Genomic DNA, 19,106 nt, shown 5'->3' on the forward strand with positions numbered 1-19,106 from the left:
CAGGCTGTCTCCATCCCTCCAATGAAGGTCACAACTCCAATTGGGTGATCCGTAAAGTTCTCTCTCCTCTTGCACTCCAGACCTAATAGTGGTCACAGCTCCACTGATCTATACTCAGGCACTGCACTCTCTCTTGGGATTTCTCTCCACTCTACTCCAACTTTTAAAAACAGATTCTTCATTAAAATTCTCTTCAAACTACCTAATTTGAATGTGTCATGTTTCCTGCCAGGACCCTGACTAATCCAGAGCTTTAGCTACATCTGCATCTAGATTGACTAGAAAGTAATGATAATTGTACTTTCTTAACAATTCATGCACATGTCTCTTCATTATAAATCTCTGGAATCATGGGTTTTTCTTAAGACTTACTGTTTTCAGAGTGCCTAGGTGGCTCATTCAGTTAAGCATCTGACTTGATCTCAACTCAGGTCTTGATCTTGGGGTTGTGAGTTCAAGCCCCACATTGGGCTCCATGGTAGGCATGGAGCCTACTTAAAAAAAAAAGAAAAAGAAAGAAAGACTTACTGTTTTGGAGTAGCTATGAATTCACAGCAGATTTGAGAAGGTACAGAGATTTCCCATATCTCCTTGCCCCCACACATGCTCAGCTTCCTCTACTGTCAACATCTGCACCAGAGTGGGACATTTGTTATAACTGATGAACCTATACTGACACATGATAATCACCCCAAATCCACAGTTTACACTGTGGTTCATTCTTGGTGTTGTACATTCTATGGGTTTGGATAAATGTATAATGACATGTATCCATTATTGCAGCATCCCGCAGAGTATTTTCACTGCCCTAAAAACCCACCATGCTTTGCTTATTCATCACCTCCACTCACACACACAACCCCTGGCAACCCCTGATCTTTTTTACTGTCTCCATAGTTTTGTCTTTTCCAAAGTGTCAGATAGCTGGAATCATATAGTATATAGTTCGTGTCATTTTGAGATCTTTTTTTTTCTAGTTATATACTCATTATAGAAAAATTGGAAAACAAAGAAATTAATCACTGTAATTCCACAAGCCCGAGTCAACAGATATTAACATTTAGGTGTGAAAACCTATAGCAGAGTCATGACTAAAGACCACTTCAGATGGATATTCTTTAGATGATGTTCAATGTTTGTACAGAGAAGAAGTATTGTAAAGGAATGGCAGGATATAGGGATGTTCAGCAGCCCCAGCCTCCATTAATGCTCCCAAGAGTATGACTCCAACCCCCAAATCCTATACTTCACTTAGCTATACTTTGAGTTCACCATCTTCACCCCCAAGCGACCTTGCAAAGTATTCTTCCCAACCATACATAGTGCTGTGCGCGAGAGAAGTTCTGTCAATACGGTTTTCTCCAGTGAAAAAGGTGACATTTCCAATGATGTTTTAGTGCTCCAATGACCTTTTACCCACCCCGCTTCTTAGCCATTTGTACCCCGGGATACTGCCCATGCCTTTCTTTCCACGCTGGTACCAAACTAAGCATGGTAAGAGGAGATCACTTCCGCGTTGGCAGCAGCAGTAAAGCTGAACTAAAACATGATTTGCAATTGTCCAGTTATCCTATAAAAACGTCAGCTCATCTTGTTTTACGGTCACCTCCACCAAAGTTTCTTCGTGAAGTGTTCACAAAGAGATATTAATTTTGATCCATAGCTGGTGTAAGGGGGGGAAAATCAAGTAAGAGTTATAAATACTTTAACTCGGATAAATGGAATGGCCTATAGATTAATGAACCTCATCGACAGAACATACCGTTAGGGAAAAGGAAAAACTTGTGTAATCAGGGAGTCAAAGTCTCCCTGCTGTTTAACTTTATATTGTTATTGCTAAAAGCACAGGAGCAATGGTGACATCTTGTGTCAGGTTAAAAAGTAACAGGATCTTAATTCTTTGTGGCATCTACTGGGAGTACTTCAGAAGAGCCCCAGCTGGCATTCATCTTTAGCTGCTCCTTTCAGCTGCTGATCGAATAATAAAACAGGGGCATTATCTTCTAGGGTGCAGAGATTATGCCTTCAGGAACAATGGAGGCAAACTCCAGGTGGCATTTGATGCATCTACCTGCCACCTCAAGATCGGGGCAACCAGGAGTCCCAGTACAGTTCTTCAACTCAGCCTTTCCTGGTTGCCAGGATATCCTGGGTAAAGCACCTAGGGTCTGGGCCCATCCACCATCAGCCTGAAGCAGCCTGGTGGCAGCTGTGGAGCTCTGTAATAATTGCCCTTGTGATCCAACTGCTTCAGACATTTTCTTGATCTTATTTCCATGGCATGCCTTTGAATGACACGGGGCATGGCTAAAATTTCTGGAACCATTCTGGAACTGCTGGGGAGCCACTGCTCGTAGCAGACACCTGAGGAGCCAAATCTTTTGTTTCACGCACTCTTCATGAGAGCAGTGGTTTCTTAACCCTGGCCACACAAAATCACCTGGGCAGCTGATAAAATATCAACACCTGGGCCCATTCCAGACAATGAACTCAGAATTTCTGGGAGCTGAAGACAGACATTCTTTAAAAGTCCCCCCGTCATACTAGCATGCGACTTTCATTTGGTTCTCTTGCCCTGGGAATCCAGCTGCCATGCTGGAAGGAAGCCCAAGTCACATGTAAAGGCCATGTGCATCCTTGTGTATAAAGATGTAGGCCAAAATTAGTGCAAATCTCTGATTACATTTACTTAAAAAAACAACCAAAAACTTCTTAGGTTTATTGCGGAAGAGAGTATCCTTGTAAAATATATATATTAATTAAAAATTATTTCATTTAAAAATTTTAATCATTAAAAATTTTAATTACTTAAAAAATATGTTGTCATATAACTTTCTAGGAAGGTAAGCCTTTCCTCAAAATAGTTCTCTATTCTTGCCATCCTCAATCCTTCTCCTATTTTCCATGAAACCCACCTCAGTTTTACCTTTGACCTCCTCAATCCACTGAAGCTGCTTTCCACAGTTCACTAATGATCTTCCCATTGCTGAATCCCTGGCTGAGTCTTCTCTTACCTGACCTAGCAGCAGCATTTTGCACAGTCCATAATCCCTCCTCCTTGACACCCACTTCACTTGATTTCCAGGACCCTGACCTCTCTCATTTTCCTCGTCCCACTGGTTGCACCTTCTCAATCTCCTTTGCTGGCTTCCTCTTCTTTTCCTATAATGCTCCAGGGCTCAGTCCTGGCTCTTTTTTCTTCTCTGTCACTCCCTGTACGATCTTAACCTGTCTCAAGGCTTAAAATTCTACAAAATGCCTTTAATTCCCCCTCATTATATCTCCAGCCCATACTTCTTTCCAATTCAGGCAGGGTCATCCAACTGTCTAGTCAACGATTCCATGTGACAGACATCTCAAACTCAACATTTCCAAATCCTTTCTCCCCCAACCTTCTCTACCAGCAGCCTTCCCCATCTCAGGTTATGGCAATATCTGCCTTCTATTTGCTCAGGCAAAAAAATCTTGACACATTCCCAACTCCCCCCATTTTCTGCTACCCCATTCAAGAAATTCTAATGGCTTTACTTTCAAAAATATCCACAATCTTATCTCTTACCACCTCACTGGCACCACCCTGGTCCAAGCACCTAGTTTCTTCCCTGGGTAACTGTAACTCTCTGCCTAAACTATAGGTCTCTGCCTGAATTTTTCCTTGCCATACACACATTTAAGCAGCCAGGGTGGATGGAACCTTCTATAACATGTCAGTTCATACCACTATCCCTGCTAAAACTTCTCCATTGGCTCCTCCTTTCCTTTCACACTCAGTGTCCCTTTTCCTGCTCCACGTTTTTGGTTTTCTACTGCTAGTGTAAGAGAGGAAGATTTTTCCTTCTACTCTTCTAACTCCTTTGGCTAGTCTAATCATTAAATTGACATAAGAAAGGTTACCAGGAGAAAAACAAATTGTGTCTGAAAGAGTGCCCCAAAGACATGAGACTCACAGGCAGTCAGGCAATTAAGGCTTACGTGCCATCCTGAGCTAAGAAATGGGATAGGGGTTGGGCCTTCAAAGGGGAGGAGGAGGGACACCTGGGTGGCTCAGTGGTTGAGCCCCTGCCTTTGGCACAGGTCGTGATCCCCAGGTCTTGAGATAGAGTCCTGCATCAGGCTCTCCGCAGGGAGCCTGCTTCTCCGTCTGTCTCTCTCTCTCTCTGTGTCTCTTATGAATAAATAAATAAAATCTTTAAAAACACACACACACACAAAGAGAAGGAGGATAATTCATAGGACATAAGAAGAGCAGATGTTTGGTAATTCAATGTGTACCCTACCATACACGTAGGTCTTTCAGAGGAGAGTTATTTCTGGCAATAGCTCTTTCTGGGCCAGGCTCCCTCTCTAAATTCTTTTAGGCAGTTAAGGGAAAGGTAAAAGTTTTTCCTTGAATCTGCTGGGTCTTGATTGCCTTCGGCTCAAAATAATCCACATGTCAAAGTGGCACATTTTAGGGTGGCATGCATATTCTGCTCCCCCTCACTCATCTCCTCTTCTAGTATTATTACATGGTTTGCCTATTTATTGTGTCTTTTGTTTACTGTCTGTCTCTCCCCACTAGAATATAAGCTCTAGGAGGGCAGGGATCTCTGTCCATTTTCTTTGCTTATGTATTCCAAGCCCCTAGAATAATGCCTGGAACAATGAAGGCATTCCTTGCATATTTGTTAAATGAAGGAATGGATGAAAAGAAGGTATTGCTCTGTATGGCAGGATACCATAACTCCATTTACCTACCCCCTTAGAAAAAGGATTTCTAAAAAGATTTGTCTGCCTGCCTGACCCTCCACTTCCTCATGCAAGGTGTATTATCCTCTAGTTTCTCTTCAGGTTGCTCAGGTACACTCCAGTCAGGGCTCCTTTTTCTCATAGAGGTCCAGGCTACAAGATTAGGGCTTTTTCCTCTCCTTCCCCCATTTTGTTGGTCTCTTACCTTCCAGCTATGAATTATCAGCAAATTGTCAACAGAAAAGCCTCCAGTTAAACTAATTCCAATTAAACTAATTCATAAAGGTCTTTATGATATCTTTGTTCACTTTCCCAAATCTCTTCCCTAAACTCCCAGGCTGAGGATGAGCTATGGAATTAGCTTAATTTACCTTATCCATTTGTTCCTTAGCATTATAGTATGTTATTCCCAGGAATATTTGCATTTCAAAGATAAATGCTCCAAAGGGGCAATGCTTACTTGTTGACAAACTTTCATGAATTCCAGACCTCCATTATTCAAGATTCAGAAAAGGAAAAAATAAGATTTTAGCAATAGGAAAAGACAAAAAGAGGTAGTCCTTTCACTTATTCATTCATCAAATATTTTTTGAGCAACTATTATGCGTAGTCACTGTGCAAGGCATTGGGGATAGAGTAGAGATGAAGACAGACTGGGTCACACTCCCAGTGGAGCTCCAGTCAGATATCTGGATTTCAATGCTTTACGTAATGGCTTAACATTAATTAACATTCGTTCACAATCATTAATTTACACTTTTCTTCAAAGGTAAAAGCATGATCTCCTTAATTATTAGACACTGTGATCAGTTTTTCTTTGCTAGTCAAAGTACAAAGTAATTTTATGCTATTAATGAAAGGACCATTAAGATAATCCACAAGACAGGCTTGGGAAGAAAAAGCGTATATCCTAAGCAAAGTCAAAACATTACATTACCACTGAAGGAGAGCAGAAAATGCCACCTCAGAATGTGCCACTTTGATACGTGGATTATTTTGAGCCGAAGGCAATCAAGACCCAGCAAATTCAAGAACAACTTTTACCTCTCCTTTAATTGCCTATAAGAATTTAGAGAGGAAGCCTGGCCCAGAAAGAGCACTATTACCAGAGCTAACTCTCATCTGAAAGACCTACGTGTATGGCAGGGCAAACATGGAATTACCAAACATCTGCTTTTCTTATATCCTGCGAATTGTCCTCTCCCCCTTTGCAAGCCCAACCCCCTATCTCATTCCTTAGCTCAAAATAACATATAAACCTCAATTGCCTGACTGCCTCTGAGTCTCATGTCTTTGGGGCACCGGTACAGACAAAGTAAATTTGTTTTTCTTCTGTTAATTTGTCTTATATCAATTTAATGATTAGACCAGCCAAAGAACCTAGAAGGGAAGAAGAGAACATTTTTCCACCCCAACACGATCAAGTCAGCAAAGGACTTTGTTATTCCTCTTTTCTAAGCAGAAGGGTCAGAAACTGCATAAGCCAAAACTGACGTCTTTCTACATTCCACCTGTGTCGTTTTTTTAGAGTGATATTATGAGTCCCATTGGTCAGGTTATGAACCTCCTCTGTTCCTTATTTTATAATGTGATTTTCAAGCCTTTCACACCTGACATAATCAGTGAGCCATCTTGTGAGGAAGGCATTGCAATCTCTATTTTGCAGGTGAGGAAATGAGGATTGGGAGGATAAAGGAATTTGCTAGAAGTGCTCACTGCAACATTTTAAAACCCAAATCTTGCTGCCTCTTAAGCTTATACTGTTTTCACTGTGACATGCTGCTTCCTGGATTGAGCTCAAAATTAATAACTTTCTAATTCTGGTGTGAGAATGGAAGGGGCTCTTCCTCATTTGGACAAGAAGAACCAAGAGGAAACTTAACTGGTTCCTGAATCTAACAGTAGTGGAAATAGCAGCAGTGATAACAGAGCCTGGGTAAATCGTTTATTTTTTTCCTGCATCTCAGTTTCTTTAGGTGATGAATGGGAATAATGAAAGAGAAAAAGCTCAAAGGGACACCAGGCAAATAAATCTAGTGTTTATGACAATTTGACAAAGGAACACTAAAAATTCTTATTAGTTTATTTCTCATCTATACTAACAAGACTATTATAAGAACACCTGGAAACAATAAACAACCAAGATCATTCACAGACGGGACTATGGATAAGTGAATTGTGGTATATTCACCAAATGGAATATAAGAGCAGTAGTATAAAGGAATGAACTTCAGCTACAAACAGTGATATAAATGAACTGATGAATGTTAGAAACTTGAGTGAAAAAATACTATATACATTACAATGGCATTTTTTATAAAGTTCAAAATAAAGCAAAAATGAACTGTTCAGGAATGCATCTATGATGAAAGTGTTTTGTTTTTAATGAAAGGGAATAGAAAATTCAGAAGAGCAGTTATTTTGGTGGGAGAGGTAAAAATCATGGAGGAGAGCCCAGATATAAATGTTTAAACCCCTGTGTGTTTATATTTTAACATTTTCCACTGTATACATGTGTCTATACACACACATCACATTATTATCCTGTATACAAAAATATTATGTAATAAAAATTTAAGATAAAAATGTTTTCTCTGTCATGATGTTGAGAAGTAAATTCCTAAAAGATCTTAAGACCAACATATTTTCCTTGAAAAGTTCAGAATTTGTAAGGATTGAGAAGGAGGGGTGAAGTGAAGTTTCAATTCTGGCACTAAGGGCTCACAATACATTTCTCCAGCTAGCCTTTAGAGCAGCACTTATCAACTGATAGAGCAGTTTCTTGGAACTCAGGATCATCTTTCCAACCCAACTCTAAACACCTCAGAATTACTGACTGAACTGCCTCATTTAGCCAGCCAGCTCCCTTACACCAAATAAGACCATTTGACATATATGTAATCACCTTGAGGGTTTATCTTTTTTTTTAAGCAAACTCAACCCCTAAAACATGGGGCTTGAACTCACAACCCCAAGATCAAGAGTTGTGTGCTCAACTTGCTGACCAAGCCAGCCAGGTGCCCCATTTGAGGGTTTATCTTTTGATTCAACACAACAAATCTTCAATCTGGAACACTGGACAAGCCAAAGACCAGGAGAATAATGATCATTATCAGCAATTTCCCATCATTCTTTATGTCCTTAATGTTACAAGGAAAAAGTTCATGGAAGAACTCAGAAATACTTGGAAAAGCCTTGATTACAATTGAGAGTTTTCCTTTGGACTATAATTCTCAGAAATTATATGGTTTGTTTCCAAGGAGTAACAAAACCATATAGCATGTTTCTGCCTTGGTTTTAACCCCTCTTATCCTCATGTAAGTCTCACTGGCAGAGAAAGTGGGGAGGAGAGAGGGGAAAGTGGGGATGAGGAAGGGAGAGGAGAGAGATAGAAGAAGAAATGGAGAGAAAAAAGTGAGGAAGAAGAAGGAGAAGGGAGAGGAAAAGAAGTGGGGAGGGAGGGGAAAGTAAAGATGGGAAGGAGAAAAGAATGGGGGGAGGGGCTGGAGGGAAAAATGGGGAAGAGAGAAGACAGGTAGGGAGGTGGGAAGACAAGTGGGAGGAGGAGAGACAGGTGGGGAGAAAGAAAAGAGCCAAGAGCAGGAGGAGAAAGTTACACAGTCTAAGGGACCACTCTTCCACATGCTGTGCTAGATTATTTATTATATACAAGTTATCTCATTGACTTCTCCCAACAACCTTGAGAGGTAAGCCAAGAAACTTGAGACTCAGTAAAGATAGAAGCCTTAAAGTGACAAAGCCAATAAGTGACTGGATTTAACTCTAGATCCTTCTGACTTTGAGACAAAGTTCCTACCAAGTGCCCACCTCTGCGATTTGGAATTCCAGAACAAGGTAATGTACCCAGGAACAAGGGCCTGGAGCACAGCAATAAGATGGGAATCCCAAATACGTGGACATCAGAAAGTTTCACATCACTAAAAAGAAGAGTATTTGATCATTATAGTCTAGTCTTACTAGTGATCTCATTGACCGGGAGGAAGACAAAAGAAATGGGACAGACACTTAATTCTGAACAGCCAAGAACAATCGATTAAACAGAAGTGTGAAGAATCTTTGAAGAAAGAGATAGCATTATCTAAAAATTCAAAAGGCAAGGAAGGTAAAGCTGGATGCAGACTTTTAAGAAAAAAAAAAAAACATTTCTAGTGATTCACATAAGAGAAAATCACAGAAGAGATAGTATCAGGGACTCCAAGCTAGAAGCTCTAAAAATAAAATTCTGCCTATTTAATAGAATACTAAAACACCACTTAAGACTATAATAGGAAAAATTTTGCTATGAGCTCAGGTATTCAAAAGAATAAGAATTGGCCATACAATCACTCCTAATTCAGGGAAGAGTTCAGGCATCAAAAACAAAGTAAAGGAGGTTAATCAAAAATACAAAAAGAGGGACGCCTGGGTGGCTCAGTGGTTGAGCATCTGCCTTTGGCTCAGGGCATGATCTCGGAGTCCGGGATTGAGTCCCGCATCGGGCTCCCTGCGAGGAGCCTGCTTCTCCCTCTGCCTATGTCTCTGCCTCTCTCTGTGTGTCTCTCATGAATAAATAAAAATTTTTAAAAATACATAAAGAACTTGAACAACTCAACACCAAAAGCAAACAAACAAAAAAATAACCCCACCATATAATCTAATTTAAAAACAAAGAGAGGACCCGAATAGACATTTTTCCAAAGAAGATATCCAATCCAGATGGCCAACAGACACATGAAAAAATGTTCAACGTCACTCATCATCAGGGATGCAAACCAAAACCACAACGAGATATCACCTGACACCTGTCAGAATGGCTAAAATAAAAAAGACAAGAAATAACAAGTGTTGATGAAGTGGAAAAAAAGGAATCCTTGTGCACTGTTGGAAGGAATGTAAATTGGTTCAGCCACTGTGGAAAATAGAATAGATATAACCCCAAACATTAAAAATATAAATGCCATATAGTCCAGTAATTCCACTACTGGGTGTTTATCCAAAGAAAATGAAAACACTAATTTGAAAAGATATGTGCACCCCTATGTTTAATGGAGCATTATTTACAATAGCCAAATTATGGAAGCAACCCAAGTGCTCATCGATGGATGAATGGATAAAGAATATGTACATATGCGCACGTGCGCAGTGGAATATTACTCAGCCATAAAAAAGAATGAGATCTTGCTATTTGCAACAACATGGATGGATGTAGAAGGTATTATGCTAAGTGAAATTAGAGAAAGATACCACATGATTTCACTTATTCATGTAACTTAAAAAACAAAACAGATTCCTAAGTACAGAGAACAAACTGGGGTTGCCAGAGGGGAGGTGGTTGGGGGTTGGGTAAAATAAATAAAGGAGATGAAGAGGTACAAACTTCTAGTCATAAAATAAACGGCGTGGGGAATATAGTCAGTATACCGTAACAATGTCCTGTGGTGGCAGAGGATGACTATGCTTACTGCGCTGAGCACTGAGTAATTTATAGAATTGTTGAACCAACGTGTCGTACACCTGAAACTAATATAACATTATATGTTATACTCCAATAAATAAATTAATTAAATATATTAATTCAAGGACTAGGGGCACCTGGGTGGCTCAGTCGGTTAAGCATCTGACTCTTGATTTCAGCTCAGGTCATGAGATCGAGCCCCGTGTCAAGCTCTGTGCTGGACATGGAACCTGCTTAAGATTCTCTCTGCCTCTCCTCTCTCCCCTTCTCTCCCTCTCTAAAAAAAAAAAAAAAAAAAAAAAAAAAAGATACATAGATGGATATTTATATTATTTCAAGGACTAAAAAGAAAAACAAGATGAAGGTTGCAGAGACCCTGAGGTCAAAGCAGCTCTGGGTAGGAGGGCTAAAGGGCTCCCTTGGTTCTCTCTTGTGTCCCCACCAGAGTGCCTTAGTCACCAGTTGAGAGATCTCCTGTTATACTATATGTTGGCAAATCGAACTTCAATAAAAAAAAATTTTTTTTAAAGAGAGAGAGATCTCCATGGGGGTACAGAGGGGTCCAGGAGAAAGAAATGGGAGATAGCTGCTCAGTAGTCACTGGTGCCCAGGCCTTAAGTCAAAGGAGAAAAGGGAGTTCTTGACCTTTTTGCATAATCCATCCCAGGTTCCCAATGCAGGCAAGCAGTTAGGAACGCACAATATGCAAGGAGTAGGAGCATGTTTTTACCATTTAGGCTCCTCCCAGGAAACAGATGGCACACTCCCAGGGGGTAACTGAGAAGGGTTTAATGAAGAACTCTCTATAAGAACAAGGACAAGGTTAAGGGAAACCAACAAGGAATGGTGAGGTACCCTGGGGTGAGCAACTCCCTGAGAACCAAGCCCCGGGAGAGGGCTGCCCAGGCACCAGAGCCAACCTCAGTACAAGAATGCAGCTAATGACAATCCACAAGGAGGCAGGGAGGAAGTCAGAATATACCACCCACCTCCAATGTACTCCTTGAGCTTCCCACTGCCAGAGGGCAAATGTGCCCACTGATACAGGCCACAGAATAAGGCAAAGAAGAAGGGGAGTAATGCAGAGGGGCAAAGAGAGAGTCACCAGCACAATTATGGAAAAATTATGGGTCTATGCAAAGACTTACCTATGAGGATATTCATCACAGCATTGTTTGTAAAAGCAAAAATATGGAAATGACCTAAACATTAGGGAAAAAATTATGTTATACTCAGATGAGGACAGAGATGATCTTACCTATGATTATATATAAACTGCAGCAATTGGAATAGTGCCTTGCATAGCAAATGCTCCTTAAACATTAAAAACACTAGTGTGGGGGTATAGTTACAGATACAGAAAGACGTTCACAATTCAGTTTACAAAACAGGTTATGGGGCGCCTATACAGGGGCTGGCTCGGTTGGTGGAGTGTGTGGCTCTTGATCTTGGCGTTGTGAGTTCAAGTTCCGAGTTGGGTGTAGAGATTACTTAAAAATAAAATTAAATAAAAAAAAAACAGTTACAAAACAATTCCATTTTGTTTGATAGATACCTAGACAGGATGCAGGTTTGGAGAAACCTGCACAGAGATGGTCGGAATGATTAATGATGCTGTGAGGGAAACTGGGTTGTGTTGTGTTATGTTTGTTTTGTTTTTGAGCTTCATTTTCTGATTTTCCTGTAATGAATACAAATTGCTTTGATAACAAGAAAATACATCTTTTTTCAGTCTTATTTATTATAAGACAGTGTTCATTTTCCTGGTGTTTTCCTTTTCCTTCCTTGTGTCATCTCTTGCTCCATAACCTTGAGAGCGGCAGCAGATGGCTGGGCAGGCATGTGGATGGAGGGGAGGGGAGGGAATCCCACCATATGGGAGTCATGACTCACAGCTTTCACAGCTTGTGGAGCACCGAGGGCCAAAATACAGAAGAGTGGCAGAGGCCTCAACAAACCTCCTGTTCCCAAGGCTCTACATCCTAGGAAGCTGAGAATTATAGTACATGCTGACGATGACTAAAAAGTATTTTTAAGCTACATTGGAAGCAAGATGAACAAACAGTGAAGAGTATCCGCGCTAGCGAAAGATGTCGCATTCCCAGACAGCATGGAGAAGTGGTGATTTCAGTTGTGCTTTAAAGCAAGCCATAAATGGGGCTTTCTTCTCCTTGTCTCTGCTTTGGCCATCATCATCATCATCCTCGCCATCATCATTCTTCAATTCTCCAAAGTCATTACCATTATCAACATCTTCAGCCCAGAGAGTAAACTTCCTAAGAGCAATAAATATGCCTTTTTCTTGAAGGTACCCGGAACACTTAACACATGATCCTACATAGGGCAAACTGGAATTGAGTTCACAAGGATAAAGGCACTCTTACAAAATGAGCAGATAACAGGCTGCTGGGAGGAGGAGTCAATACACTGCATGAAAAGTCAATAAAGTTCATGAGCCAGCATCCCAAGAGGTGGGAATTTTTAAGCATGTACCTCAACCCCAGTATATTTATATGCATTTATTTCCAAATTTTATACCTATTTTACTACTATCGTACAATGTCTTATACATTGAGAAATACATATAAGATACAAATTTTAATGAAAAAGGCAATATTTGTTTTCCACGTCCCAATTGATTATTTGGGGGTTTATGTCCCCTGCATGGGAAACCACTGCCCTAAATGACAGAATCAGGATCCAAAGTTTTTGAAACAAATCCATAAAGGAGGCTGTAACCAACAACAGGATATTAAATATAGATGAAGGTCAAATGTTGCATCTGAATTTCCAAACTGAGTCCAAGTTGAGGAATTCAATATGCAGGTACACTCTTGTAATGCCGATACACCACCACCAGATGACTTCTAGCTCTAGTAACTGAATATGGGTGGACTGAGCAATATGCGGCATTTAAAGAAAAGCCAACCTTGACAATTATTCAAACGTACCAGATGGTGCCCTGTTCTTGCTACTATTGCTATTCAACATTGCTGTATTAAATTAGTGTGTTTTCTTTCTAGGGATTTCTTGAAACAAAATAAGGTTTCAGAGGGCAAGAACAATATGTGCTTGCCTCTATCACTTTGGAAAACCTTTTTAATATCAAGGCGACCAGAAATTCTCAATTCCCCAAAAGAGCCCTGCTTTTCATCCCTTTGGGACCAGCATCGTAGCTGTGGGGTTATTAGTTGTGTTGGTTACTGACCGCAGCAGGACGGAGGGAGGGAGGGGACATCCTCCCGTGTGGTTTCCTTGCACAACTCCACCCAAATCTGGATGTCCGTGTCACAATTTCGGAGGCAAATGAAGGAACTTCTGCAGAAACTGCCACCCCCAAAAGGTGGGGTTGGGGTAACCAGAGCACATCCTGGGTAGATTAAGCTTTGGGTCACAACGGCTTTATGGAAGGTGAAGGGGAGCGGAATATGCAAGCCCAAAATGCCTCAGGCCCCTATCCTGTTGGTTAGCTCAACTTGAGTCTCACATCTGGAGCTTCCATACACACATAATTAAATTTGGTTTTCTCTTGTTAATCTGTCTCATGTCAACTGAATTATTAGACCAGCCAAAGAACCTAGAAGGGAAGAAGGGGCGAGCTCTTCTCCCCTACGAAGGTAAGGTTTGACAGAGCAAAGGGAACAAAGGCTCTGGAGTCAGGCAGACCTGGGGGGGAATCCGCCCTCAGCTGCCTACTGCCTAGGGGACCCTGGGCAGGCTCTGGCCTCCCCCTCACAAACAGCAGATGGCTAAAGGTCATGGAGTTTTTCGGCCTATGGTAGGCGCTGGAAATAAGATTTCTAGAGGACCAGGCACAGGACCCAGGCTCACCAATCACTCAGTCGTGCAGTGGATGTGAATACCTGAGGCACTTGCTAAAAATATAGATATTTCTCCCCTAGAGATTCAGATGTCATAAGCTCGGGGTGAATAAACCATAAACCTGGGTGAACGTTCCGCAATTCCCTGCCTCTGGGGAATCGATTTTGTTAAGCAGCCCCCCTCCTCCCCGAGGTGGCTCTTATTGTCAAGCGGGCGAGGAGTCCCGTTCCGGTGACCGCTGTGGCTGCTATTTGGCTCCTTCCTGTGCACCCCCCGGCAGCACCACTCTGCGGTGCCGCGGCCGCCCCGACTGCCTACTTTTCTTCCCCCGAAGGCGCTGCATTTTCTACTCCACTTCCTTCCTCCCACCTTCGCTCCTCAGTCAACCTGCTCTCTGCCATCTGGCGAGTTGGAAAGGCCCGAGTGGCTGAATTCACGTGAAGGCTTTGAACTGAAGATGACTTACTGAGTTACGCAGGCCGGGCATATTTCATAATCAAGCGGTACGAACTGGAGAAATTCATCCCCAACAATAGCAGGCCCAGCCCAGCGGGAGAGGTTTTGAGCAGAGGGATCTCTCAATCCCTGCCCTTGCCTACGTGCTGATTCATTTGCATGTGTGTAGGAATCACTCAGAAGATCTTGTTAAAATGCAAATCATGCTATTATAGACTGTAGCGAAGGTGGGGCCCGAGGCTCCACACTTCTAAGGAGCTCCTGGGTAGTCCGGTGCTGGTGGTCCAAGGACATTTCGAGTGTCCAGGGCTGGGTAGTGGTGCAGAAATGAGAGCTACAGCCCTAAACGGCTGGCAACTTACCCACAGCAAGGGACTACTGTGATCAGGAATAGCTAGAGGCTCTTAACTTAGGAGAGCACCAAGAGATGGGCCTGTTGCCAGTCCGCCCCCACACAACCCACAAACCCCCGAATCAGAGCTTTTCGACCTCAACAACTCCGCTTGGTCTTAAACCGAAAAGCGGAGAAGCCATCCCTCAACAACTTAAAAATCATTTCTTTCCACGGGGAAATAACAACTAAGAGCTCCCAAATTTATTGTAAAAGCATTTTATGCAGTTATTTTTAAATCCCATCTAAACAATTAGAAAAAGTAAGAAGAGGTAAGTGCACTTGTCTCGCACATGAAAGACAATACAGGAACACCAAGAGGATTGTTGACGGAGCCAGCGCTCCTGGAACAATGAAAATTTCCATTAGCCTGTGCGGCACGGTGAGCTCCAGGTGAGCTCCACAAACGTAAATGGTTTTGAAAACATTCAACTAGCTACTGCTGTTCGTGTTCTGTAGGAAGTTAAAGCACAGTGTGAAACAATAAAATACTGAATGTGAAAGCTGGGAACAATGGAGCACGTCCCGGTGTTCCGGAATTGGGGCCGTGAGCTATTTGCAAAAACCTAGAAGGTCTCTAACAAGGCAGCCACTGGCTGGTCAAAAAGATTACCTGGAGCAAGCTGCTTCACTGCAGCTGGTTTTAAGAAGACAAGTTCCACCTTGGGTGTGTGAGTGTGAAGTCACTGGGGACACTGACATCCAGGCTCGCAAATGTATCACTTGACCCTTCAGCTCCGCACATTTATGTAGAACCAGCTTTGGCACTTGTGCAGATTCAAAGCCTCTTCCTAGAGCAGCTGGAACCTTCTGGAACGACGTGGTGGTGTTTGCTGACAACCCATTTAAAACTGCCACCACCCTCGAGAGGACCCTGGTTATACCCCTCATCTGCAGTCCACGTTGCCTCTTACGCAGAAAGCTTTCCTCCTGTCCCTGGAAACCTGGCTTTTTGGCCTCCAGCTGCTGAGCTACGGGGCTGAGAAAAACAGCCTCAAGCAAAGTCAGCCAGAAATTTTCCCTGTGTCTGCAGTGTTCCGCTTGTGCCCGTGGGAAGATGATATTATGCCCCACCTTACCCCAGCCTAGTCTTCTTTGTATGCGCCAACTCGGTAGATTTTAACCTCTCGTGCCTTTCTGAAGTAGAGAAGACAAAGGAGGAGCAGCCCGTTCGTGGTCTAGCTGGGGACACAATGGGACAATGGTGTAGTTTATCTCTGGTATTCAACACATTACTCCCATGTTTCTTTCATGTTTGAACTTTTGATTGACCTATGACACACATACAGTAAGGTGCACACATTATGTATGAACAGCTCAGCAAATACAAACTGATCCATCCTTTGCATCAGCACCCAGAGAGGAAATGGAGCACGGCAGGATCCCAGAAGCCCCTTTTGTGCCCCCTTTCAGTCACTCGACCCTCCCTGTTCCCTGGCATGACTATCCTGACTTTTTTTTTTTTTTTAAGATTTTATTTATTTATTCATGAGACACAGAGACAGGCAGAGACATAGAGGGAGAAGCAGGCTCCCCACAGGGAGCCCGATGCGGGACTCAATCCCGGACTCCAGGATCACAACCTGAGCCAAAGGCAGATGCTCTACTGCTGAGATACCCAGGCGTCCCCTATCCTGACTTTTGATACTCCACAGATTACTTTGGCGCCTTTTTGGATTTTTTTAAAAATATATTTTATTTATTTATTCATGAGACACACAGAGAGAGAGGCAGGCGCCCTGCAAGGAGCCTGATGTGGGACTCGATCCTGAGACCCCGGGATCACGACCTGAGCCGAAGGCAGATGCTTAACCACTGAGCCACTCAGGTGCCCCTGGATTTTAAATAAAACTCTGAAAACTTTTTTTTTTTGAAACATAAAATTAAAAGGTAACAATACCAAATTTTTGTAAGCTGCTGTTTTCATGGTAATTTGAGAGTCCTATTATTAAAGTGTCTTTTTTCAGTCCAGTTCAAGTGCTATGTACTAGACTGTTTCTCCCCAAAATTCATATGTTGAACCCTTAGCCCCTAAAATGACTGTATTTGTAGACAGGAATTTTCGGAGGTGATTAAGGTTAAATGACGTTATGAGGGTGGAGCTCTAATCTAATAGGACTGAGGCCTTAGAAGGAAAGGAAGATAACTCTGCTCCCCCACCCCCACCCCATAATTTACCCTGTGAGGACACAGCAAGAAGGCCACCATCTGTAAACCAGGAAAGAGAGTATTCACTAGGATCCAGCACCTTGATCTTGGACTTCCTCCCAGTCTCCAGCACTGTGAGAAATAAATGAATTTCTGTTGTTTAAGCCCCCCACTCTGTGGTGTTCTGTTAGGGCAGCCCGAGCTGACCCATACATCAATTTTCTTTAAAATGCACTTCATTTTTCTGAGTAATGTGTTTATTCGTGAACACCAGCCTTTACATTTCAAAATAGCACATTGTTTTGCTTTGTGTTTTTTTTTTTTTTTTCAAAACTAAGAGAACTGGTACAAAAAATTAACAACACTGCCCAGTAGGACAAGCGGGTTTATTAGATAAACATAATGAAACCTGGTGCACAAAGTGCTGGAACACAAAGACAGGCCAGATCCGTCTCTTCCATGAACTTCATGCTGTTCTCAGTAAGTGTCGGTTATTACAAACCCAAGGCAGATATTAATGGCATCTTTAACATACGTTTGGGTGCCCTGACTTGGTAAGAATGCAGTAAAAGCCCCTTGTCCTTGCTACTGCCTTTGAAATCAGGGTGGTAGCTGCAGCACCTCACGCTAAAAGTAGACATCGAACACATGTTGTTGATTAAAGAGGCCACTGGAGGATTCTGAAGTGTAGCTGGAGCAAGAGAGGTGCCAAGAGGTGGCTCTCTTTAATTAACACTCTGTTGGGAAGAATCGGGCTCCCAGTGGAATCACCCACAGTACCCAAAGAGATTGCAGGGATTCTATTTGCAAGCCAGTGTGACGAGAAGGGTTTCCACTGAGTCATATTTTCAAAAGCCATCATTTCCCCCTGCTGTAAACAAATGCCAATTAATGTGTAGGATGTGACTTTCTTAGAGTCGAATAAAAATAACACGGCAACCGGGTGGTATGCAATTTGCCACTTGTGCTTTTAATTTACAGACCTACTGCATGCCACTTGGGTCAGTCAAAGAAACAAGAAATAATCAGAAAGGTAGGCTAATGGGGAGAATAAGATGTTTGCATATCCGGGTCCTCCTCATAGCTCAAAAGGCACTGTTTGGTATCCTGCATCCAAATATAAAACAAATGATCTGTCTCCAACATAAACTATTTAGACTGAAAACCAGCCAAATGAAAGCAGCTGCCACTAGATTAAAAAGTCATTTTCTCAGCCAACTCAGATTAAAAAAGAAACATTTTATGAACATATTTCTTCAACTCAAGCAGATTTTTATTATTCTGTGTTTCAGCTGCACACAAAAATAAAAACAGCATCTCCTGGCGTGACCATTTGCCAGAAATTTAATTTCAGATAAACAGATGGTGCTAAACTAAAAATATTAGTAGGGTATCATCTGTGAAATTCAAAGCATTTTAGTATATGTTGTCCTTAGTCTTTTTTTTTAAACAAAGACTTTTTTTTCTAAACCTATTACACCAAAATACAGCTAATATTTATGTTTGAGGATGTTGAACAATGAGCAGCTGGCATTTCTCTTATGCCCCTTATCTCTAGGGGCCCTTGACAAGAAAAAGACTTAAAACATGCTGTTCCTTCTTCACTTCAGGGCCCCGAGCTAAATCTGGATCCAAATTTTGAAGACTACAAATTAAAGTTTGAATTCTCTCTCCTGGTGGATTTATTTGCCATTGAACCCTTGAGCATATTTTGTGCACCTGGGGGTCTAACTTTTATATGGCCCACGCCAGTGAAATGCATGGAAGCAGATAAAGGAGAAGAGGGCTGGCACAACGAATAGCTGAAAGACAAGTTTCCCAAGTGCCATTAGTAATTAAAGCAAAGGGGCACCTGGGTGGCTCAGTTGTTTGGGCGTCTACCTTTGGCTCAGGTCATGATCCTAGAGTCCTGGGATGGAGCCCAGCAGTCAGGCTCCCTGCTTAGCAGGGAGTCTGCTTCTCCCTCTCCCTCTGTCCCCCCCACTTGTGCTTGCTCTCTCTCTTTCTCATTGTCTCAAGTAAATAAAAAAAATCTTTAAAAGAAAAAAAAAAGCTCTAATGGACTCGAGGCCTGGGTTGGATCAGAGTGCATTTCCATCTTGAGCA

General features: G+C 42.1%; 1 protein-coding gene across 5 annotated transcripts in view; it reads right to left on the minus strand.

Annotated features, from left to right (window-relative positions):
• LOC144307822 (uncharacterized) overlaps positions 1 to 19,106 on the minus strand; it is a 122,591-nt gene that overhangs the window by 94,275 nt on the left and 9,210 nt on the right. For 2 of the 5 annotated variants that reach the window (XR_013374520.1, XR_013374521.1), the window contains exon 3: positions 15,466 to 16,034. The exons of 2 other annotated variants lie outside the window; for them this stretch is intronic. The gene's annotated coding sequence lies outside the window, so the exon portion shown is untranslated. Of the gene's footprint in view, positions 1 to 372; positions 586 to 15,465; positions 16,035 to 19,106 lie in introns of those variants that run through there. One more of the 5 variants, XR_013374522.1, reaches the window with a different exon arrangement.

Source organism: Canis aureus, chromosome X, assembly GCF_053574225.1.
Source record: "Canis aureus isolate CA01 chromosome X, VMU_Caureus_v.1.0, whole genome shotgun sequence".
In the NCBI taxonomy this organism is placed as follows: domain Eukaryota; kingdom Metazoa; phylum Chordata; class Mammalia; order Carnivora; family Canidae; genus Canis; species Canis aureus.